Below are 24,601 nucleotides of genomic sequence, written 5' to 3' on the forward strand. Positions count from 1 at the left end.
TCAGCAGGCTTGACAGGGACATCTAGCCACAAGTACGGCATGGCTAAATATTTCAGCCATTTCAATATTTCAGCCATTTCACTGAGGACCTGGTACTTCTCCAGCCGTTTCTGGGTTTGGGGGACATTCTGAGCTTTTGAAGTCAGAAGAAGTTCTGTCAATGTTCTGTGACACTGTACTCTGAGTGCTTTTGGCTCCACAGGGACATCTAGCCATGGCCAGTGGTACTGCACCTTCTGCTGGTGACTCTACAGAGACATCTAACCACGATCAGTGGTACTGCATCGTCTGCTGTTGACTCTCCAGGGACATCTAGTAACAACCTGCGGCCCTGCACCCTCATGCTGCTGACTCCACAGTTAAATGATATTTAAAAGGCCTGCTAGGCCTGAAAATGTGTTATATGGTTACACTGCAATATTCTTTATCTTTCATTTTTATGTGTATGGTTACGTGACAATGTTTCTTTCAAATTCTATTCTTACTGTAGTGCTCTGTAAGGGCTGTACAGACCATTACAGTCTAATGCCAAGTGTATGAAGGAATGCACAAAAACAGTTTATTTGTGATAGGGGTTTAATGTGCTGCATGGCTATATATTTATGAGTTCCCAAATGCGAGGTTGTCATTATCATTTACAATGCCAATAGCTCTAACTCTTGCTAATGCAAGACCTATTGTATTGCAAATGCTTGTTATAGTTTAGGTTCTAGGGAACTTGACATTTTTGGCCTTAGTTAACTTAGCTAGATTCTTTGACGTGCACTAATATGTAAGGAGAATGGCGAGCGTTTATTTTCAGAACACCAGATTCTGCTGCTAATATTCTGTATTGCTATCACAGGGTTTTGGTTTGTCTCATGCTAACTCATTTTCAATTATTTTGAAGGTTTTGGCTACAGCATGCTAAGAATGCAACTTTACAGTATTTTCTTGAAATGTGTTTATATGAACCCGAGTGTTAATTTGTAATAAAGCCTTTTTCTTTTATTTCTGATTTGGTGTTTTCATTATATGGCCAAATTGGTTGCACTGTTAAATTGATGTTGATTGTTGTCTAAATCCTTAGTTGCACCCTATGACCACCACTGCGTCCATTTCTCCTTCATGAAACCCCCTACCCACCACCAACAACACACCGCACCCTACCGCAAGTGGAACAAGATCTCCAAAGAACACCTGATCGCCAAACTCACACAAGCCCCACCTCCTATCACCAACGACCCCAACACTGCTGCCCACAACCTCATACAATGGCTAACAACTTGTGCAGACTCCCTCGCCCCATTGAAAAGAAACAACAACACCCACACTATCAAGACCGCCCCCTGGTTCACCACAGACCTCCAAGCTTCCAAACGAGAATGCCGTAAAATTAAGAAAGCATGGGGCCAAGAACCCTCAATGAGCAATCTCTCAGCCCTCAAAACAGCTATGCGCAAACACCACCAACTCATCCGGACCACCAAACGGTCCTTCTACAGAGAACGCATAGGCAACAACACAGACAACAGCAAGGAACTCTTTGCCATTGTCAAAGAACTCACCAAACCCAAATCCAGCACCATCGACCCTCCTCACGCCCAAAACCTCTGCAACTCCCTCTCCAACTACTTTCACCTCCAAATCGTAGACATACACAACAGCTTCACAGCATCAGCACCCACTATCACCACCACCAACACGACCAACAACACAACACCCTCTCACACCAACCAACTACACACCTGGACCCCCACCAACGACGAAGAAACCAAAATAAAACATGAACTCCATCCACTCAGCCACAGACCGCTGCCCTCACCACATTTTCAAAAAGGCCAGCTAAATCATCGCTCCCCAGCTCCATGCCGTAATCAACAGCTCCTTCGACACCGCAACCTTCCCAGACGTCTGGAAGCACGACCAAGTCAACGCGCTCATCAAAAAACCCAAAGCAGACCCGGAAGACCTCACAAACTACCGTCCCATCTCTCTTCTCCCCTTCTCTGCAAAGGTCGCTGAGAAGATAGTGAATGCCCAACCATCTCACTTCTTAGAAGGAAACAACATACTCAATGCCTCCCAGTCTGGATTCCGCAAGAACCACAGCACTGAGACCACCCTCATCGCCTGCACAGACAACATCAGGACCAGAGTGGACAAAGGCGAGACCGTCGCCCTCATCCTCCTAGACCTCTCTGCAGCCTTTGACACTGTCTGCCACCAGACCCTCCGCGCACGGTTTTTTGACGCAGGAATCCGACGCAAGGCCCTGCATTGGCTCACCTCCTTCCTCGCCGAAAGAACCCAAAGAGTTTGCCTCCCTCCCTTCCGGTCCCCAGCCACCAAGATCATCTGCGGGGTCCCCCAAGGATCCTCTCTCAGCCCCACCCTCTTCAACATATACATGGCTCCCCTCGCCAACATCCTCCGCCCCCACGGAATCACCATCATCTCTTACGCAGACGACACGCAGCTCATCATCTCCCTCACCGGGAACCCAGCCCCTGCCAAGACAAACCTGCACGCCGGACTCCTCGACATCGCCAAATGGATGACAGCAAGCCACCTCAAACTTAACTCAAACAAAACAGAAATCATCATCTTCGGCCCCAACAAGACAGCATGGGACGAGTCCTGGTGGCCCACCACCCTCGGACCACCCCCAGCACCCACGCACGCAACCTTGGTTGGCATCGTCCTAGACTCATCTCTCCATGGCCCAGCAAATCAACACCATATTGTCATCCTGCTTCAAAACCCTTCGCATACTACGAAAGTCATTCAAATGGATTCCTTTAGAAACAAGAAAAACTGTCACTCATGCCCTCATAAGCAGCAGACTGGATTACGGCAACGCCCTCTACGCTGGGACCACAGCCAAGCTTCAGAAAAAACTCCAGCGCATCCAGAACCAGGAGCACGTCTCATCCTCAACCTCCCCCGCCATGAACACATCTCCGCTCACCTCACATCCCTACACTGGCTGCCCATCAGCAAAAGGATCCTCTTCAAAGTCCTCATCCACGCTCACAAATCCCTCCATGACACTGGACCAGCCTACCTCAACGAACGAGTAAAGTTCCACATACCAACTCGACATCTCTGCTCTGCTGATCTCGCCCTCGCCACAGTCCCCCGCATCCAACGCACCACCTCCGGCGGCAGATCCTTCTCCCACCTCGCCACCAAGACCTGGAACTCCCTCCCCACCAACCGACGCAAGACCCAGGACCTCCTAACTTTCAGAAAGCACCTCAAGACATGGCTTTTTGAGCAGTAAACGGCAACAACCCCCCCTCCCCCCCCCCCCCACACACACACACACAGCGCCTTGAGACCCTAACGGGTGAGTAGTGCGCATAATAAATGTTTTTGATTTGATATGCCATCAGCATGCTTAGAGGTCTGCAACCCTTCAATCTGCAAATACTCAATATAAATAAATGAAATAAAATACCATTGATTTACAGAGATGCAACATATCTCAAAATTGCCTCTTCCAGCTAAGCAAGGAGTTATTTCTAATTTCGTGTCTGGCGCCGCCCTGTTTTCTTACATATAAAACACGAACCCGACGGGTGCGTCTTGAGACGAAAGCGTCAATGAATGCAACAGGCACGTTTAGAAGACGTGTGTCATGACGTATACGTTTTGTCCTTCAGAGGGCAGCATAGCATCACTTTTGAAACTGCTTTAAAATATAGGCTATGGTACTTGTTCCAGTATTCGGTTAATGGACCAATATACAAATATGCATTAGATTTAAAATATGTTTCTGTTTTTTTAATTTCAAACAAGTAACCAGAGAGGATTTCAGCATAACACAGATCTGGTATTATGAGATTCTTCTCATACAGAATATACAGAGTGAAGGCGTCTACAATTTTCAATGTGGGAGCACCAATCGAAACGGGGGTGCGCAATGTGATGCTGGGAAGTGGAGGAATGTGGGAGTCAAGATTTTACCTGGGCTAGCTAGCTAGCTATCTATCTATGTCGAGTTTTTATAAAGCGCCACAAGGTAAAATACTGTCACTTCATAGTGCTTGGAGGAGGGGATTTACTTCAAGCTGTGGCGGCTGGACAGTTTTGAAACTGGCGGGGAGTGCGGCTATAAATACCCTGGTCGAACCATACTAGTTGGTAAAATGAGCAGGCCTGGAAATACGAATGGGGGGAGGGGTATTTCGTATAATCTGAGATAATGGTGGCATTTACAGTACTCTTTTCCAATGCCATTGACTAAAATGTCTTCGGTTTTGCGCATGCTGTACACGGGTATTCTTGAACTACTCTAACGCCTTAAGGCCTGCCAAATGAACCCGACACATCCCAGAAGTGTTTGGGGATGTCCCTCTCTAAAACACACGGCGGAAACTGGGGCTAATGGCTGCATTTTAGAATAATTTCACAAGTAAATATGCCTAGAAGCAGCAGGTTTTACAGCCAGCTGCAATTGACAGGCCCTCCATATTAATTTAGTATGAATGAGAATCTAGTTGGAACGGAGAGGGGAAAAAATAAACTTTAGCCGTTCTTACAATGTCTAGTCGTAGACTGCAGAGCTGTACTTCAAGTTAGACACATTTTACAGGTTCAGACGGCAGATTTATCCCTCGGGCTATACTAATCCTTCACGCTCAAACTTCTGTGACAATAATGTAAAAATAATCAGTACAGAGGATAAACAGCCTTCACAAAAGTAGTAGGTATCCCCAAATCATCAAATGATATTACTGAAACACAAGCTTTCATTTTTTTTTTTAGAAATGAATGATTTTTTTCGAAATATACGATTATTATCGTCCTAACAAATATACAAAAGTAATCAAACATCAGCAATAAAGGGAAATACCCACATGCCATGGAAAGCCAGAGAGTTGAAACAGGTTGTAAAGTATGATCCAGGGCAGCTGTGCCATAAATTGGGTAAAAAAAAAAGTACAGTATTGTTCTAAAGCGTCTGTCTCGATTTGGGCAAAGAGTTGAACATTTCCTTTGATGAAGCCCAAAAGACGTGCCAGTCTTAGGCTCCTGAGTGACTGACAGGGACATACAGGAAGCCTGGTTTTAGATCATGTCCAGTCCTGAATAAACAAGTCCAAGCTCTAATTAGAAGAGAAGTATGTTCAGGTCTCTTCTTAACCACAGTAAGTATTTTTCAAGTCTCAAGGAAATGAGATACAGAGTTTGGAGCCCTGCGTATCGAGAACTGCCACTAAATACTTCCACTGAATATGCAGAGACCAGTTTCAGATGACTTGTTAGTTGATACGGTTGGAAGCCTTGAGGTGAATAGTCTGAATCATGGACATTGAGGGATTTGCAGACAATGTAGACTCTTCAAGTGAGATTTTAGTATCCTTAGTAGTTTCTGGAAGGCTGTACAGACTAGAGTGGCATGATATTTGTGCCTTGACCCACAAATGAGCTGCACATCATGCTTCAAGACCCTTTTTCACCCTAGCGTTTCATGGGATGCACTGTGAAGATTCTGTGGTAGAGGGTCAGATAGAAATACAACAGGGCAAAAACCAGAGGTATCATTTGAGGAAAGAGACAAAGGCATGATGCTGACACAGAGGATATGTAAAAGAAGGTTCTTTTAAGATCACTGGTCTCATTTGGAGAACGGTTGATGCAGGCTAGCCAGCACAAAATGACAGATGCCCTACCCACTCTGTTCAGAGTCAGGAGAAGCATCAGCTTTCCAATAGTTGAACATCAGCTGGTAATACAGCATATACCTTTGCCAATGGCCCATCTGCCAAAAGTCAATTGGTCAACATAAAATGGAACCTCCACCCTACAAATGACAGGCATTCTGACATACATTTTATGACTTCAGGAACGGGAAGGTGTGAGAAAGTAGCCTCTTTCTAGCATGGTTACCCTATTTTTGGCGTGTTTGTTAGTGTTTGTTAGTGTGTTTTTACTGTCTCAATGGGATCCTGCTAGCCAGGACTGCTGTGCTCATAGTTTGTGGCCTATTTGTGTTGTCAGTATGCTTGACTGTGTCTCTGGAGTTCTGCTAACCAGAACTTCAGTGCTTAACCTCTCTCTGTGTATCAAAGTTGTCACTACAGTTTAGTGACTCCATATTCCAATTCTGATTGGCACACTGGACCCCCCTTATAAGTCCCTAGTATATGGTATGTACGTACCCAGGGCATTGGGGTTCCAGGAGATCCTTATGGGCTGCAGCATTTCTTTTGCCACCCATAAGGAGCTCATAAAAACCTTTCTTCTGGACTGCCACTGCAGCCTGAGTGAAATAGAGCACACACTATTTCACAGCCATTTTTCACAGCACCAGGTAACTTATAAGTCACCTATATGTCTAACCTTCATTTACTGAAGGCTAGGTGCAAAGTTGTGTGTGAGGGCACCCTTGCACTAGCAAAGGTGCCCCCACTTTGTCCAGGGCCAATTCCCCTGACTTTGTGAGTGCGGGGACACTATTATAAGCATCCAGTACATATATGTTAATACATATATGTAGCTTCACAGTGGTAACTCCGAATATGGCCATGTGAGGTGTCTAAGACCATGGAATTCACAACCCAATCTAAATCTGGTATGGGGGAGGCAATCCCATGCACCCACGGGGCTCCACCATGGACCCCCGGTACTGCCAAACTAGCTCTCTGAGGTTTCCACTGCAGCCCCAGCTGCTGCCACCTCACAGACAAGTGTCTGCCCTCCTGGGGATTGTGCAGCTCAATCCCAGGAAGGCAGAACAGTGTATTTCCTTTAGGAGAGGAATGTTACACCCTCTCCCATTGGAAATAGGTGTCACAGGCATGGGATGGTGCTAAGGCATGGGCAGTGCAGGGGCCCCCAGGGGCCCCGCGACTCCCCTTTCCACCAGCCTTTTCATGGCGGTTCCTACTCGTAATCCCCTCGGCAGCGCTGCAAGCAGTGCTGCCCTGGAGGATTATTTCCGCCTGGACCAACGTGGCGGAAAAGCGCCGGTCCCGGCGGTACGACCACGGCACTTCCGCTGCGGTCGTAATACCCGAGATTGCACCGCCTGCCTGTTGGCGGTGCAACCTCCAAAACAGTAATGAGGGCTTTGGTCTCCTCTCTCCACTGGTCTTCAGGTCTAGGAATCCACCGTTGGTTGCTTGCAGTCTTGCTTGGTTCTTGCATAATTCTTCATCACGGCTTGTAGGGTGTTCTGAGGAAACTTGCTGTACTTTACTCCTGCTTTCCTGGACTCTGGGGTGGGGTACTTTACTTACCTATGGTGTTTTCTTACACACCCAGCCCCCCTCTACCCACTACACTTGCCTGGGGAGAATTCAGCATTCACATTCCACTATTTTAGTATATGGTCTGTGTTGCCTCTAGGCCCATCACAATCTTTGTATTTTCTACTGTTTGCACTATTCTATGACTGTTTACTTACCTGATTTTGGTTACTAGTGTATATATTATGTATAATACTTACCTCCAGAAGGAGTATTGCCTCTAAGATATTTTTGGCCTTGTGCCACTAAAATAAAGTACCTTTATCTTTAGTAACACTGAGCATTGTCTTTTATTGTTTATAAGTACTGTGTAACTATAGTGGTATTGCAGGAGCTTTGCATGTCTCCTAGTTCAGCCTTGGATGCTCTGCTGCAGCTACCCCTAGACAGCCTAAGCTGCTAGAACACTGCCTACATTTCATTAATAAGGGATAACTGGACCTGGTATAAGGGTGTAAGTACCTTAGGTACCCACTACAAACCAGGCCAGCCTCCTACAGGAGGAAAGGATGGCAGTCCTGACATGTAAACAAGCTAAATTATCTCAAAGCATTAGGAGACAACTCCCAGTGTACCTCAGCAATTTTTGTGTTTTTCAATAACAAACATTTGCTTTGGGAATTTGTTTAAAAAAATTGCTGTGACGGCACACCTAATATGGCACTCACGTAGCAAAGCTTCAGTGGCTTTGCAAGCTGCTATTGCTGTGGCTCCACTGAATACGCAGAGATCCGAGCCTCTTTGGTGGAGATCTCTAAATATGGCAGACAGTCTACCAACAGTGGAGCAGAGGCTCTGCTGACCTTGTGGGTTGGCCACTAAACTATACATAAGGCCCTAACTAGTTACCTGGACTATGTGTCTTCATTGCTATCGATTTTATGCGATATATTTTTGAAAATATTTGCATATGTGTAAATAATTCATTCACAAAATGTGCATATTTAACATTTTATTTGCATGATAATCCATCATCCCTGTACCTCAGTGCTAACTCTCTGCTGCATATGAAAAACTCTGCCAGCTAGGATAATTTTTGCATTTATGCATAGGGTCATTTTATAGTCTCCTTGTACATGTGTATGATCCCCAGAAATCGGACATGCTGTCCTTATTATGTACGGGTTCTCTAAGATGATAAAGGAATGAAATAAACGCTACTCTTGTGTGAGGCTTGAAAAGACACTGAGCGTGACTCACTGGCCACAAGGGCCAAATGCAGAAATTTGTTGTAACATGCAAGTCTCAGGTTTGAAAATGTCAAAGAGGGTGACTCAGCCTTTTTACCTTCTGTCAACAAAAGGAGTGTTCACTGATGTCAACACCTTAGGTCTGATTCACAAAGTTTTGGCTATGACTTACTCTTGTAATACTTCTGGCATACTCTTAAAGTCAAGAAGTACACTAGTAGTATTACAAAGGTAAAGCATACCTATTCATAGCAAGATCTTTACAAATCATGCCCCTAATATTTACCTACCTTGGAAGACAAAATTACGAGCTATGTGAAAGAAAATATGACACTATAATTGAAAATGATATAAAGTCACAAACATGTCGAAAAAGAAGCTGGAGCATTTAAAGGCGCAAGCAGGGCCTTTTTAATCTCAATATTAGTAGTATGTGATAAAGGAAACATGAATAAAACATGCAAATTAGGTATTTATTAAACAAGAACGACAGCAGTAAAGTGTAGTTTATTTTTTCAGGTTAGAAAATATTTGGGCACATATTTACTATCTAGCGTGCAACAGACGGCCACATGAAACACTGTACAAGGCTCAAGGCTGATTTGCATATGGCTGGGTCTCATCTTGGGCGGCATGGTGAGGAAAACAATTATGGATTGCAGCGGCAGTCGCCGCATATGTCAAGGGGAGGGGGTGGGAGGAAGACTGGAGAACATTTAAAAAAAACAAAAAACACCTTTGCGCCGCCCATCTCCCGCCGCCGTCTCCTTCCGCCTCGCTCCTCTTGTGATGTCCCAGCATTCGCTGGGACACCAGCACAGGCTTCCCAGCAATCCTGGAGCTGCTTACAAGCTAAACATAGCTACCACTCGGACGCAAGCCTGCTGGGTTGAAGAAACCTAAGTGTGCATGTGTGTTTGGCCTGCCTCAGACAGCCGACCAAACATACATGCGGTTAGTGCACTCTCCCCACCTCCTGCGGCCCAGCCCCGCTCCTCCTTGCACACTCTGCTGGCTGAGCCAGCAGATGAAAAATTATGAAAAATAAAACGATAGCAAGCTACCGTTTTATTTTTCATCTGTTGGCTCAGCCAGGGGGGGGCGATGCCCCTCTGCCACTGCGGAGGAGCTGCCCCGGATGAATTGGGGTGCTGCTCTGAATAACTACCAGTGATTGCTGAGATTAACTCAAGCATACCAACCAGCACTTTTTTCTTTACTTCAGTGCAATGCCCTAGGTGAGCTGAGTATGCTCAGACATGGGTCACAAGCCCTTTGTGCTACTGACACCACGATGCACCCGACTGAAGAGTCCCAACTAGGGAAAACCTGTTCTTGAGTTGCCTGTGTTCAGGTTAATGCTTGTGCTAAAAAAGCAGTTCATTAGAAGCCTTTAAAGTTAATTGTAACCTCACAAAGATTCTTGGTTCTAGAGAAAGCTAAATAAGGGAGATATGAACACAGGTTTTAAAGCCAAGTCTGCAGCTTTTTCCAGAAATATAGTCTGGACTAGCACAAATGTAGAAAGTTAGACAGATGTAGAACATCTGCCAAAAAGTGATGTCCCATCCACCTTATTTTGAGTGCATAAAATCCCAATTTACCATGACTATAATAGAGAGGACATACACAGGCCCATATTTATACTCTGTTTGCGTCGAATTAGCGTTATTTGTTTTTTTACGCTAATTCGACACAAACCTAACTCCATATTTATACTTTGGTGCTAGACCCGTCTAGCGCCAAAGTAATGAAGTTAGCATCATTTTGTTACAGTGAAAACCTACCTTGCATCAATACGATGCAAAGTAAGCGTTCCCAGGCAAAAAATGACTCAAAGGTCCTAGTGCCTTATTTATCCTCCCGTGCAAAAATCACGCACAGGAGGAGGAGGGCCTTACATAATGGCGCAAAGTCTGCTTAGCACCATTATTTAATGCCTGGGTCAGGGCAGGCGTGGTGGGACCTGTGGGCTCATTTTCATGGTCAGAGACCATGGAAGCAGCCAACAGGTGCCCTTCCCTGCCCCCAGGGACACCCCCACCCATCTGCACCCACACCTGGAGGACACCTAAGGATGGGGGTACCCATTCCAGGTAAGTCCAGGTAGGTATTTTTAATTTCTTTTTCAAAGTGCCATAGGGGGGCCTAACTTGGGCCCCCCTAGATGGCACTGTGCCCAATGGCCATGCCAATGGCCATGCCCAGGGGACATAAGTCCCCCTGGGCATGGCCATTAGGCTGGGTGGCATGACTCCTGTCTTTACTAAGACAGGAGTCATGTCCATGGGGGTTGTGCATCAGAAAAATGACGCTAATCAGATTTAAAAAAAACTAAACACACACAAACACCTGTCACTCATACACACACCACACCCACCAACTCATAGCTCTATAAAACACACACCCACATCACACACCACCCTTTACTAATACCAATAAGCGCCACAAGACTAACACAAAGACCACTGATACAACTACACACACACACCACAAACACCCATACATCCGTCATGCACCCCACATCCTACTCCCCATCACATCACTTAACACCCTCTGCACAACACACACCACACAACACTCATGTCCCCACCAAGGCACCCCCGTTTCACAGATGAGGAGTTGCGGGTCATGGTTGAAGAAATAGTCAGGGTAGAGCCACAGCTGTTTGGAGCACAGGTATAGCAAATATCTATTGCCAGGAAGATGGAGCTATGGTGGAGAATCGTGGACAGGGTGAACGGCATGGGACAGCATGCAAGAACAAGGGACGACATCAGGAAGAGGTGGAACGACCTAAGGGGAAAGTACATTCCATGGTAGCAAGGCACCAGCTCGCCATCCAGAGGACTGGAGGTGGACCCTTACCTCCTCCCCCATAGCTCACAGCATGGGAGGAGATAGTCTTGGCAATGCTGCATCTCGAGAGACTCACTGGAGTAGCCGGAGGACTAGACACTGGTTGAGTCAATATTTACTACTTATCACCCCCCATACCTGCATGTCATCTCACCCCCTCACCCTCACTCACATCACTCCACTCCATCCCACACACTGCACCTACACATATGACTAACCCCAATGCCAAGCCCTGCATGCCATACCAATGCATGGACAGCCCTCCCAGCTCTGCATGAGCACCCATCACCAAAGCATGCACAGCATGGAGAACTAACAAGCGCACAATCCATCACCATGCACAATCAAAGGTGGCATGGCAATAGCAACAATAGAGGAGAAGCAAGGGATGTACAATATGTCACAGGTGCCCCAGCCAATCTGAGCTGCGAGGAGGTGTCACAACTAACCAGTTCCCCAACAGAAGACGCCCCCAGTGATGACAGTAACTCTGGACTTCAAGATTTGGATGAACTACCTGGCCCATCAGGGACCACTGGTCAGTTGGCCACCCCAGCCCACTCACAGTCTACCACAGAGCCTCCCCCATCAGTATCCAACACCACAGCACCCACCCAACGTCCCCACACCTCTGTCCCCAGGACACGTCAACCAGCAGTGTGCCCACCTGTACAGTGACCCCAGTCCACACCTCTCACCCAAGACAATCAGGGACCTGGGGTCAGTGGCAGTGGGCACACCGTTCAGGGGACAGAGGCACAGGGGAACAGGGACCCTGGGAGGACCGCTGTGCGCCAGGGAGAAGACAGGCCCAGGGAACCGACTCTCCAGGAGGCACTCAGTAATGTCCTGGGGGCTTACCAACAATCCCAGGACAAGATGGGCCAGACCCTTACCAACATGCAGAAGAACAAGTAGCTGCAGGAGGTGCACTATCAGGAGATCAGGGAGGATTTTCAGGCACTCAACACCACCATGGTCTCCATAGCAGGGGTGCTGGCAGATATGGCAACATCATGAGGGAATGGGCAGCACACCAGTGGGCCCCTACCACTCGCCAGTCTACTGGCCAGCCCACCACTTCCGCTGCAGCTAGTAGGCAGGAGGCCCTGCCACAGGACCCACCCCTCCTCCTGCAGAAGGTGAACCACCCCGCAAACATTCCCTGCGACCCAGACAGAAGCCAGAGACACTTGCCAAGACCAAGACCACTGCCAGGAAATGAGACCCTCCTGAATGTGACCCTTGTGTCCCACCTTGTGACCTTGTCCACTTTAAACTGCCTTTGCTCCCCTTCCTATGGCCCCTTGGACACTGGACCTGTGCCACAAAGAGACTGGAACAATACCCTGGTCTAACCTCTACCATCACCCCATTCCACTGCACTTTTCCATCAATTATTTGCACTACAATAAACACCCTTGAACACAACCTAAGTGAAAGTGTTTTATGTGATGAAAATCTGCATATATGGAAACAGTTATATCTTGCGCAAATGATCTGAACACTGTGATAGCATACATTTTAAGACCTATATCTGTCTGTAGACATCACATCAGTACAGTGTTGTCATATCACCAACATCTGCAAAATGAGAAGCCATGGGTGACAGTAAGTAGAGATGCAAAGGAAGTGAATGCCATCCTGCTACAGCCACACAGAACACACCAATAATCAGAGGAATGGTTAGTTCCACTGTCTCACCTGTGTGTCATTGGAAGTATTGACGTACAACTGATGCTCTGTTGTCCACATCCTCCTCTGCCTCCTCATCCTAACTGTCCTCCGGGTCCACTGCTGCCACAGGGGCATTTCCAGTCTCCTCCTCCTGCAGATAAGGCACATTTTGTCTGAGGGCCAGGTTGTGCAACATGCAGCATGCCACTACTATCTGGCAGACCTTCTCGGGTGAGGAGCACAGGGATCCACCGGTTAGATGGAGGCTTGCCCAGGTGCATCATTATAACAATTCTCAGCCCCTGTCCTGGCATTCCTCACATGGTTCAGGAGCCACAATAGGTTTGGGTAGCCAGAGTCACCTGCAAGTATTGGGCAAACATTAGCCCTACACAATGGTATGGTGTCAACACCAGAAGGCATACACTGACATACATTCGGTGGGGGGCCTCACCAATTAGCCACACCCTGTGCCTCTGTAGTTGTGCCATCACATGTGGAATGCTACTATTCCTCAGGACGAAGGCGTCATGCACCGACCCAGGATACTTGGCAGTGACGTGGGATATGTACTGGTCAGCCAGGCACAACATTTACACATTGAGTGAGAGGAAACTCTTCCGATTCCTGAACACCTGTTCATTCTGGTGGAGGGGAGGGACAAACGCAACATGTGTACCATTGATCACCCCAATAATGTTGGGTACATGTTCCATTGCATAGAATCCTGCCATCACAGTGGCCAAATCTTCCACTTGGGGGAAAGCAATGTAGCTGCACATGTGTTTCACCAGGGCAGACAAAACCCTTGCCAGCACGATTGAGAACATTTACTGTGACATTCCTGCTGACAAGCCCACTGTCACTTGGAATGAACCAGTTGCCAGGAAATGGAGCACTAATAGAACCTGCACTAGAGGGGGGATCCCAGTGGGATGACGGATAGCTGATATCAGAGCAGGCTCCAACTGAGCACATAACTCTGTGATTGTGGCCCTGTCCAGTCTATAGGTGAGTATTATATGCCTCTCCTCCAGTGCAGCCAAGTCCACAAGGGGTCTGTACATGGGGGCTTGTCTCCTCCTCTGATTTCTCTGCACTGGTAGGTACCTAAGGGACACAAGAGTGAGTAGGCTGTCACATTTTAAGCAATGGATCCACCACCTCAGGGTACATAGAGCAGGAAAGTGATGGGACATTGGGAATGGCAATGTATGTGCAAAAAATGGAAATGACGCAGTTCTCTATTATCTGAATATTGTCCACCACCATAAAATGTCAACCACCTGTCCTGTATGTAGGGACAGATGGAAGTGAGGTAACTCCGCCGGTGTTGCATGTCATGGCGGAAGGCTGTGTTGCATCGCCGTGCTATTCCTCATTGGATAACAAGTGGCTCTATGGGGTAGAGTGGCCAATGGGGATCACCAGCGGCGGCGGCGGTGATGGTGTACACCGCCGCGGACGTGACAGCCATTTTCTGTCCCTAACCTCATTCGATTCCTGACTTTCCACAGGACAACCCCTACACTGCGTGTGCTGCTGTAACCTGTGTCTGGATCCTGCCATGGCCCGTGTGACCGGGGACATGGCTCCTGCCTTCACTTCTGAGGAGTTAGAGCATTTGGTGGATGGGGTCCTACCACGGTATGGGCAGCTGTATGTGCCTCCAGACCAAAATGTGAGTACACCTTGGGCACGAGGCATGTGACAGGGTTGCATGGAGATGTGTGTGCAAGCATTGTGTCATTTGGGGGAGTCGTATGTCTGGTGGTAGTTTACATGGTGGGCATTGAGTAATGTGTGCACCAATGGGGATGGAAGGGGTTTTGTGGGCCATATGTGTGAAAGGGTGGATTGTATGTGTAATGGTGTCCTCGTGTCTGCGTTTCCTCTGCAGGTCAGCACCCACCAGAAGAAGGGATTGTGGCGTGCCATCGCCAAGGACGTTTGGACCCAGCGGAGACAGGAGGTGACAACACTGACTCTGATACCTCCTCCGATGGAAGCTCCCTGGTGGTGGCGGAACGTCTGGGATCACCCCAGCTACAGGTACAGCCGCCACCCCCTGTACCAGCACCGCCCTCCCAGTAGCCCCTCACCGAGTTGCCCGTGCCCACCCACCCAGGAGGATGGGCATCTCCTTCGCCCAAGGCACCTCAGGCCCTGACCCCTTGAGCCCTGCTTGCCTCAATGAGGAGGCTATTGACCTCCTGAGAACCATCTCTGTAGGGCAGTCTACCATGGTGAATGCCATCGAGGGGCTGGCATCCCAGATGCATCAATGCATTCCTGGAGGGCTTTCACAATGTATTGGCGGCCCAACAGCGATCATTCCAGGCTCTGGCCTCCTCTCTGATGGAAGCCACTGTCCCTGTTTCTACCGCTCCCCCTCCAACTACCACTTCCCAGTCCCAATCTCCTCAACCCAAACCCATCCCATGCACACAATCAGACAAGCATGCACACAAACCAACACACAAGAGTGGCACAGACAAACACAGGCAGCACACTTCAGGCCACAAGCACTCACACAAACAACAGACAGTTGCACACACAACAACATCCACTGCCTCCACTGTCTCCCCCTCCTCCTCCTCCTCTTCCCTCACTGTCACATCTGCACTCACACATGCCTGCACTGCATCAACAGCCACCACCACCATTACCACACCAAGCAGCACACACACCTCACTTGCAGACACCTCCACAACATCCATCCAAGCGTCTCCTGTGTCCTCTCCCACACTGTCTGTCCCCCACCTCCTAAGAGACACAAACGCATGCACACAGACACCCAAAAGCCCTCCACCTCACATCAGCACACTGCCCATGCACCTACACCCAAGTCCAGCAGACGTACACCTCCGACAACCACTCCCTCGACCTACACTCCCATCCCACCTCCCTCATCCTGCCCCACTGTCCCCAAGAAGCTTTTCCTTGCCCAACTTGACCTCTTCTCTCCCCCTCCACCCCCTGTCCTGCCTGTAAGAGCAAGGTCCCAATGACCCAGCCCAGCACCTCAGCCAAACAGTCCACGGGGACAGTGGAGGCACCTCCTAGTCATGGAGGCAAGACAGGGAAGGATCCCACTCCACCACCCAAGAGAGGGAAGGATCCCACTCCACCACCCAGGAAAAGGAAGGATCCCACTCCACCACCCAGGAAAGGGAAAGATCCCACTCCACCAGCCGCGAAGGATCCCACTCCACCAACTAAGCAGGACAAGAGGCCCCCCCAACAGCAGTGGTCAAGGTGCCCTCACCTCAGGCTTGGATACAGCAGCCCTCACCTCAGGCTGGGACACAGCAGCCCTCACCTCAAGCTGGGGAACAGCAACCTTCATCTCAGGCTGGGACACAGCAGCCCTCACCTCAGGCTGGGACACATCAGCCCTCACCTCCAGCAGAGAGCATGTAGGCCACCCCCAGGGACAGTTGTACAAGGAGCCCCCTCGAGAACCAGTGGGCATGTTACCCACATCAAAGAATGTGACTTTTCACTCCCCAGCATAGGAAAATGGGCATGGAGCCCCCGCCAGAACCAGTGGGCAAGTTCCCCACTTCAGCTGCGGTGCCACTCATCCCTCTTCCCCCGAGGTGCCTGGCCATTCCCACCATGATGCCCCTGTACAGTGTAGTGCGGATTACGTCAGGGAAAGAGTTGGGGCTTGGACTGTGCCCTGTGGCATTGTGAGCCTTTTGTACTTTGGACTGGCCATTGGCCCTTTCTGCACAGTGACTCATTTGTATTTTGTCACATGGACAATATGGTGGCTGTTTTCATCCAATTACACTTTCAGTTCTGGAATGTTGTAGTCCTTGCATTATTATTAAGTGTGTCCTGTGACATTGGTTTTCCTCTGCAGCTGGTTGTGTGTATGGTGTGTGTTGTGAGTGTGTGTCACTCTCCTTTTCCTCCATCCCTCCATTGTGTGCTAGGCGGCTGTATTCACCATCGTCATATTTGTCAGGGTTGGTGTTGCAGGTGGAGCACGGCTTAGAAGAGCATCGGGAAGACTTGAAGTTCCAGTTCCATGGCAGTCTTGATCTTCTCTGTGTCTCCGAGGGTGAGTCTTTCATCTTCTGTGTTCTGTTTCTGCCAGGCTTTTGATGGCGTTGGTACTGCCCCGGAAATCGTGGCGGTGTTCTATGTCATAATATGGTGGGCGGTACCTTGTCTTCTGCCTGGCTGTTGATGGCTACCGCCACCGGACATTTATTGCCACGCAAATTCAAAGAAAAAAAATGCAGCGCAATCGAACTATGTAGAATGCAGTGCGAACGCACTGAAATTTAAAACGGAAAAACCGAGCGCGATCGCACTATGTAAACCCGAGCACGATGCACGGAAAATAAAAATATAAAGTAGTCCGGAAACCATGTTGAAAACATCAAGCCTTGTATGTTTTTTGTAGTTTACCGGTGCTGGGTAGGTGGGCTAAACACTGGAAAAGGCATTACATATGCATGACTTTCACAAATTAAAGTAGGCGGATTTTAAAAGGCAAGCCAGAACCAATGAAAGTGACTGACATGACATGGGTGTGGTTAGAAGCCCAAAGAGAGATTACAGCAGGAGACGGAGCACTTTGAGCTCATCCCTAAAACAGCAGCGCTTGCACGCTGTTATGCTCCACCTAAAATTGCAGTCTAGCAAGTATTAAACATGGCTGGCTAAAATAGGTATTGTGTACTTTGTTTGCGCTGTGAACTACAAATAACGAATTTCAGTGGTTTTGTGTGTGGATTGTGAGAGGCATTTCTGGTGTACTGAGCCCCTGATCTAGTTGCCAAGGTCGACGATAGCTGGAGGCATTTTTGTGGTGACTCAGTTGCCTATTAAAACTAGCCTGTAGATTACTGCCACAATTGGGGGCATTTAATTTTATTTTTTTAATGTTATCTATATAACAAAACTCTACCTTTCCTAGTTCCACATTCCGAAATTACGACACAGACCCATCCATACCCATTCATACTTAACTGTTTTTGCTGTGCACCAAGTTCGTTGCCACCCTTATGAAACAATGGACCCATTTCATAAAATAATGAAGGCTAGACTTTCTGTCGATCTGCTGTTTGTGGATTAATTGTTTTTTGATTGGCTTAGAGGCCACACAACGTGTTTTGCTTGAAACCAGGGGGCATTTCCACTACTTCCATTAGTGCAAGAGGCCTGGACACTTCCGAAAGGGGGAGATTTCTCATTCCTGCAAACAAAAATGGCAAAAATGGCAGAAAAGAGTCAGGTAGGCATGACAGGGCTAGGTACAACAGCAGCGGAAAAGGTGGAATGTACAGGAGAAATAGTGGAGTTGCAGAGAGCATCAAAATGTTCAGTCGTGTGGGAGTTCTTTATGCACATCAAGGCAGGGCTGGACAGGAAACCCAAAGCAGCCCTGGCAATTTTGCCAGACTAGTCCCACAGAAACAGCAGTTGAGTGCTTGTGTGAAGCACTGGCTGGCCCCAGGAGGCTGGAAACAGAGTGAGTGGATTATGCTGGCTTGCTGTTTTTTTTACTGGGGGCTGTTATTGCAGCACTTTTGCAAAACTGGCCCCTATGACAAAACCGGTCCCTACCCTTCCAGCCTCCAGGGAAATGTCCGATGCCCAGTACAGCAAGTCTGGCCCTGCATCAAGGGTGAGAAGTTGAATGTGTGGACAGTGACATGTAAGATCCATGAGCAAAAACTCAGTGGAGGTTACCAAGGTTCGTACTGATTTAGGACATCAACCAAGCAAAGACACTTCAAACCTATATATGAAATGAGTTCATGAGATGTCAGTGTGAGCAGAAAACAGATGTGAAGCCTAGTCATGCCCCACACTAGGAATGCATAGCTCCAGTTTTTGACAGCTCAATGGCTGCCTGCTTTGAACGTAAGGTGACAAATTGGGCAGGCAGAAGCTTAGCCACCATTCCCCTGCCAGGTTGCACTTCTTTCTGGCATGTGGACTTTGTACTTTACTTGTTTTGCCGACTGACATTTCACAGCCTGCACTGCAGTGCCTCATTAAACAACTTTGCAGTTGGAGGTGGAGAAACGCCCGTGGACAGGGTGAGGAGGGCAGCAGGGGCAAAAAGAAAGAGCACAAACAGCAGTCACTGTGGGGCACTGCGGTGAAATGTCTGCAAATTCTCCTTTCTCCCCCATCTTTTGTCCCACAGAGGAAGGCGAAATCCCCTCCGGGTAAGCTGCTTCTGAAGTAGGTCAGAGTCCTTCAAATCAACACAACATCCTGGGTCCTCCACTTTGGATGATCCTGAGGAGCGAGGTGCAGTGGCTCTTCAGGTCCTTTCTCCCAGTGCGAAGTAAGCACAGAAAGCATTTTTCCCTCACCTCTATAGTCAGATGCTTTGACTTATGTAGGAGTCAGCATGGGGAGCCCTGGAGTGCAACTTCTTGCTGCCTAACGAGGGTTCGCTTACTACGGCCGAACCCGATAAACAATGCTTTTTTTTTTATTTTAGTCTTTTTGTCTTTGAAGCCTTACATGTATTTCACTACAGTATTGAAGAGTCCATGCAATAAATCTACATGATGGGTAACTAAAGAGCTATTAGCGTTGTAAATTCCTAACCTGACTTTTCTTGCCACACAAATTAAAAGAAAAAAAACGCAGTGCGATCGCGCTATGTAAACCCCAGTGAGATTGTGTTGTGTGGAAAATAAAAAGATAAAGTAGTCCGGAAACTATGCTCAAAACATCGAGCCTTGTATGTTTTCAGTAGTTTAACGGTGCTGTGTAGGTGGGCTAAACACCGGAAAAGGCATGACATATGCATTCCTTTCACAAATGAAAACAAGCAGATTTTAAAAGGCAAGCCCACAAACCAATGAAACGCCGTGACATGGGCGTGGTTTGAAGCCCAAAGAGAGATTACAGCAGGGGATGGAGCGCTTTGCGCTCACCCCTAAAAAGATAGTAAGAAACCTGCCTTCAATGCAAAGTTCTAAAGCATATTTTCATATGCCTTCCCCAGTGCATAGTAGTAGACATAGAAGACAAATGTGCTTAGCTAATATTTCTGCATTTATTGGGATAATGGCACCGAAGAAATACGCTGATTCTGTAGGTGTTTGTGATTGTTTACAAGTGAAAAGTGTAGAATGAGCAAAACATAATAAATGAAAAATAAAGCGAAAACTGCGCTAATGATAAGTCTGATCATTGAAATGGATTTGCATAGCAGTCAACAAGGTTTGCGTGAAAAAGTAGCCTCTTTCTAGCATGGTTACCCCCATTTTGGCCTGTTTGACAGTGTGTTTGACTGTGTCACTGGGATCCTGCTAGCCAGGACCCCAGTGCTTATGCTCTCTCTTTTCCCAAATTTGTCACTACATACTGGTAATCCAGTATTACATCCCAAATTGACATATTGATCACCCCTTATAAGTCCCTAGTATATGGTACTTAAGTACCCAGGGCTTTAGGGCTCCAGTGGATCCCTATGGGCTGCAGCATTACTTTTGCCACCCATATGGATCCCATACAAAGGCTTCTACAGGACTGCCATTGCAGATTGTGTGAAATGGTGCATGCACCATTTCACAGCCATTTACACTGCACCAGGTCACTTATAAGTCACCTATATGTCAGGCCGTCCAACCCTGAAGGCTGGGTGCAAAGTACCTGTGAGTGAGGGCACCCCTGCACTAGCAGAGGTGCCCCCACGTTGTCCAGGACCATTTTTCCAAACTTCGTAAGTGCAGGGATGCCATTTTATGCGTGCACTGGACATAGGTCAATACCTATGTCCAGCTTCACAATGGTAACTCCGAATATATCCATGTAAGGTGTCCAACACTGGGGATTTGTACCCCAATACTGATTCTAGTTTTGGCTTTACAATTCCTTGCACTCTGGGGGCTCCACAGTGGACCCCCAGTACTACCATACCAGCCTTCTGAGGTTTTCCAGTCAGCCCCAGCTGCTGCCACCTCACAGACAGGTTTCTGCCCTCCTGTTGCTCAAGCAGCTCGAACTCAGGAAGGCAGAACAAAGCATTTCCTTTGGGAGAGGGGTATTACACCCTCTCCCTTTGAAAATAGGTGTTACAGGCATGGTAGGGGTAGCCTCCCAGAGCCTCTGGAAATGCTTTGAAGGGCACAGATGGTGTCCTCCTTGCATAATACAGTCTACACCAGTTCAGGGAGCCCAGTCCCTGCTCTGGCACTACACTGGGCAAAGGACCACTCCCCTGTCTATCACCACCCCAGGGGTGGTGCCCTGAGCTCCTCCAGAGTGTCCCTGGGTTTTTCTATTTTGGATTCCAAGGTGGTGAGGCACTCTGGGAGCATCTGAGCAGCCAGTGCCAGCAGGTGACGTCAGAGGCCTCACCTGATAGGTGCTTATCTGTGTAGCTAGCCAATCCACCTTTCAGGGCAATTTAGGGTCTCTCTCCTGGGTGTTTCCTCAGAATCGAATTGCAAGACTCCAACAGGAATACTCTGCATCCTTTACTTCATCTTCTACTGAAGAAACTGCATCCGGTCCCTCCAGGAACTCTACAAACTGCAACAAAGAAGCAAAGACGACTTCTGCAACATTGTATCTTCAGCTCCTACAAGCAACTGCAACTGTTTCCAGGTCTGCATCCTCCGAGGACTGCCTGTCTTCAGCCTGCACCAGAAGAAGTGAAGGAATCTATCTTGCAGTGAAGGAGTCACTTCCCTGCTTCAGCAGGCACCCCTCTGCAGCGATGACCGATGGCGTGGGTCCCCTCTCCTGATGACTAGCATAGATCCAGCAACACGGGTGGTGGACCGAAGTGACCCTGACTGTCACAAGGTCCAGCTGTCCAACTTTAATGGAGGTAAGAGCTTGCCTCCGTACGCAAGACAGTACCCCCATGGACCACATGATTTTTCAGTTGCGAAGACTTGTGCACGACCTTCCACGAATTCTTCATGCACAGCTCAGGCCCCCAGCACTCCTTCCTGTGACTCACAGCTTCCTGAGTGGTTCTCCAGCGGCGGGGATCCCTTTGTGTTGTGCTGCGTGGGCCTCCATTTACACTTTCTTTGTCCCCGTGCTGTGGGACTCCTGTGCATGCTGCCTGGTCTTCTCAGGGCTCTCTGAGTTGCTGAGAGCCTCCTCTGTCTACCCCTCCTGGGTAGAGGCCACCAGGTCCCTCCTGGTCCCAGGCAGCACCATTTTCCGCTAACCGTGTGCTTTGCATGTACCAAGGCTTGTTGGCAGAATCCAGCGACACAAATCAGACTGCAATCATCCATCTGGTGTGGGACATCATCTGCACCAACCAGGAACCCGCATCCATCTTCTTGGGTGCAGTACTGACTGTTCTTCTTCACCACTGGTTATTCTTTTGCACCTTCATCCAGGTTAGCAGGGGCTCCTGTTCTCCCTGGACTCTTAAGTGCTTCTTCAACTTGGTCCTCTTCTTTCTCAGGTCTTCAGGTCCAGGAACCCATCGCTGGTGTCTTGCAGTCTCTTCTGGTTCTTGCATTATCTTCTATCATGTGTTCTTGTGTGTTCTAGGAAACTTACTGTGATTTACTCCTGCTTTCCTGGGCTCAGGGGTGGGTTCTATTACTTACCTTTGGTATTTTCTTACACTCCCAGCACCCCTCTACACACTACACTTGCCTAGGGGGGAAACCGACTTTCGCATTCCACTATTTTAGTATATGGTTTGTGTTCCCCCTTGGCCCATTACAACCTATTGTGATTTTCACTATTTTCTAACTGTTTTACAGCTATTTCTGCATTCTAGTGTATATACTGTGTATGTTACTTACCTCCAAAGGGAGTATAGTTTCTAAGGTATTTTTGGAATTGTGTCACTAGAAATAAAGTACCTTTACTTTTTAAACACTGAGTATTTTCTTTCATGTGTGTAAGTACTGTGCGACTACAGTGGTAGTGCATGAGCTTTGCATGTCTCTTAGATAAGCCTTGGCTGCTCAGCTACCGCTGCCCCTAAACAGCCTTGCTTCTATACACTAACAACATTTCACTAATAGGGGATAACTGGACCTGGTATAAGGTGTAAGTACCTTTTGTACCCACTACAAACCAGGCCAGCCTCCTACAGGTTGCTTAAAAATAACTCCATTCAATCTGGTCATTGTGACTTTGTATCACAGAGTTGACATAAAACATGTAACACTATTCACATTCTGCAGTCTGCTTTTGTGTTTGCCACCATGGAGAGTTGGTTTGTCAAGGTAGAAAATGAACCAGAAAATATCAATGCAGATGTTATTGTCATCCATGAAATGGTGGACGATAAGTTTGGAAATATCCTAGTGAGTGACCTTGAATCTATGTTCTTTTTTTATTTCAAGAGTGTTTTATTGGAATTTTATACAATAGGAAAATTAAATAACATAAATGAAAATAAATAATACATTGCATGCTACCATCAATTCAAGTGGGAACAGTAGTTTAGGATATAGCATGAGGAGTCGGTCCACATTTATAAAAGTAGATAGTAGAGATTTGTGAGGTTAATCATTGTATGTATTGTGACAGAGTGGTTTTTGATGTTGTGGTGATCATTCAGTTGTAGATGAACGAGACAGAGTAAAAGAGCAGAGACAAGAGAAGAGAAGATGAAGGTGATAGAGGGTGAAATGTAGGGAGTACATGGGGAAAGGGGGTGGGTAGGGAGAGGAGGGGGAGGGAGAGTCAGGAGAGTGGGGAGAGGTGGAAGCGGGAGAGTGGGAAGAGGATGGGTAGGTTGGGAGAATGAGTGAGTTAATGAATAAATGATTGAGTGATCAGATGATTGTGGTTACATGGACGAGTGAGACATAAGTTGTCTAGTTTGCACCAGAGTTTACCATTCTTCATTGGTGTTGTCTTCAAGTATAGGTTTAGTGAGTTATAGGCAGTTCTGAAGAACAGGACCCATTCCCACCATATGTGGGGGGATAGTTTGGATGAGTATTTCTATTAATTGAGGAGAACTTTAAGGCCAGCTGTGACTAGAATGTCCCATAGGAGACAGTCTTCTTTGTTTAATTCCTGTTTAATGTCAGTGGGAGGATGCCTAGTGTAATAGAGGCTAAAGTAGGAGTCTATTTTGTATGAAGTATTTGAGATATCATATTACTGATGTCCTGCCAGAACATTTTAGTGGAGGTGCACTCCATTAGCATGTGTTATAAGTCTCCTGTTTCCTTCTGACAGCTCCAGCATGTGTCGAAGGATCAGAGGCCTAGTTTATAAAGTGTTGCCGGAGTCCAGTGGGCTATATTGGCAATCCAGTATCTGCTTTGTGCTAGTGATGGAGTTATTATGTTGGAAGTGAGGCTACTCCAGGTAGATGGCAGTCCGATGAGACCTTTGGAGTGTTGTTGGAGTCTAATAGTAGAGTTTCCCACTTGTCTTGTGTTGGTTTACTTAGTGATGTTTTGGGGGGGATAGGAGGGAGTATAGTCTGGAAACTAGGTTACTGCCTTTGGTACATTTTTCTAATGTGTCGGGTAGGTCGGGGTGTTGGAGGTTTATGTTTGGCTATAAGTGGTTTTATTTTAAGGAAATGGTAAAAGTCTAGGTCGTTTAGGTCAAATTTGTCTTTGATTTGAGAGAACGGTATGGGTTCTGAGGGGATGCTGATATCTCTCACCAGGAGAATATCTTTTTTTGCCGATTTTTCCA

The sequence above is a fragment of the Pleurodeles waltl genome, chromosome 11, assembly GCF_031143425.1.
Source record: "Pleurodeles waltl isolate 20211129_DDA chromosome 11, aPleWal1.hap1.20221129, whole genome shotgun sequence".
Lineage (NCBI taxonomy): Eukaryota > Metazoa > Chordata > Amphibia > Caudata > Salamandridae > Pleurodeles > Pleurodeles waltl.